This window comes from Octopus bimaculoides, chromosome 23 (genome assembly GCF_001194135.2).
Source record: "Octopus bimaculoides isolate UCB-OBI-ISO-001 chromosome 23, ASM119413v2, whole genome shotgun sequence".
NCBI lineage: Eukaryota > Metazoa > Mollusca > Cephalopoda > Octopoda > Octopodidae > Octopus > Octopus bimaculoides.
Window position 1 is genome coordinate 30,986,330 of NC_069003.1, and position 1,594 is coordinate 30,987,923.

Below are 1,594 nucleotides of genomic sequence, written 5' to 3' on the forward strand. Positions count from 1 at the left end.
ATATTGGGTTGGCAACTAAGTTCCTGTCGTTTTTTTGAAATTTTGGAATTTATTGTGTTTTTAAATTTTGGAATCTATTTCTTTCAAGAATTCTATTTTTGAATCATTTTGGAATCTATTTTGTTTTTTTATCTAGTTAATTTCAGTTAATTTTTGTTTATTTTCAGACCATTAAAATGGAATGTCAAGTTAAGAAAAATGAGCATTTTCGACACCTCCTTCTTTTTGCTTTTAATCAAGGTTCTAAGGCCGCAAAAGCTATTCCCGACGTTTGTGCCATGTATGAAGAGGGTGGCATAGCTTTTGATCCTAACTGCTTGAAAGCGTCATCATGTACACATTTTGTCTTGGTATAAAAGATGAGCTACAGCAAATATTCTGCCCAATATCTGAGATTTGCTCTTCAGTTGTTTGAACTTAACCAGTTGAGCATATCACTTAGTGGCTGACGATATGTGTATCTCTGATCATAAGCAGAAGTAATTGAGAAGTGTTGAGAGGAATTCTTTGGAGTTTGAATAATTCACCTCTGGAAACATGAGTGTTTTGTTCGTCATCCTTAAACAAACTTTATTCAGGGACCTTTTGAGCAGGATGAGCTTCTTGACCTAAGAAAATTCTAACTGGGCCCCACCTGCAAAGTCATGCACTGTTTATCTTCATATGAGACCGCCATGTCATGCACATGTGGTTGTGATGCATGTACACAGTGTGCCCTTATCAGATGGGTAGTTGTGATGTGTATATTGGGCTTTGCATAATTGTACCCCAGTGTCACTTTGATGACATGCATTGCTCTCTCACTCAACAACAACAACAATAATAATAATGGTTTCAAATTTTGACACAATGCCAGCAATTTCAAGGCAGTGGGTAAGATGATTACATCAACCCAGTACTCAACTGGTACTTATCTTCTTGACCCTGAAAGGATGAAAGATAAAGTCAACCACAGCAGAAAATGCTACAAAATATTCTGTGTTGTGTGCTAACAATTCAGCTTTTTTGTCGCCTGAGTAGAGAAATTAATAATTTTGATAAATTGTGATGGCTGCTTTACAAGTGAGTAATTGATTTTGATGTTTGATACAAATCTAATAATAAAATAGAGAAAAATGAATTGTGAAGAGTGAAATATTAACATAAGAAATATTTCTTTAAAGTACATCAGATGAATTACATTTCTCTAATATCAACAATTTCGAAGGTGATTTTAAAAAATGTCAAATTGTTATCGGCAGAAAACAACATTTTCAGCTGTTATCGTCAGACAAAACAATGACATTTCATGTAAGTGATCAAAAATTATCATGAAAGTAACTGAAGGGGTTTTAACAGACATAAGGATATTAGCATTCAATGCAATGTTGTTTCTTTTTTGTGTGTGTGTGTTATCAAATACTGGTACCCATATACGCGCACACTCGTACACACGTAAATGCATGCATATGCATACATATTGCATCTACATGTGTATGTGTGTATGTGCGCATGTTAAATGTTTGTGTGTGTGTGTGTTTATATATATATGTATGTGTGTGTGTGTGTATATATATATATATATATATATATATATATATATATATATATATAT

At 33.3% G+C, this 1,594-nt stretch overlaps 1 protein-coding gene across 4 annotated transcripts in view; it reads right to left on the bottom strand.

Moving 5' to 3' along the window:
* LOC106870412 (otoferlin) overlaps nt 1-1,594 on the bottom strand; it is a 360,495-nt gene that overhangs the window by 337,722 nt on the left and 21,179 nt on the right. The window lies entirely within an intron of this gene.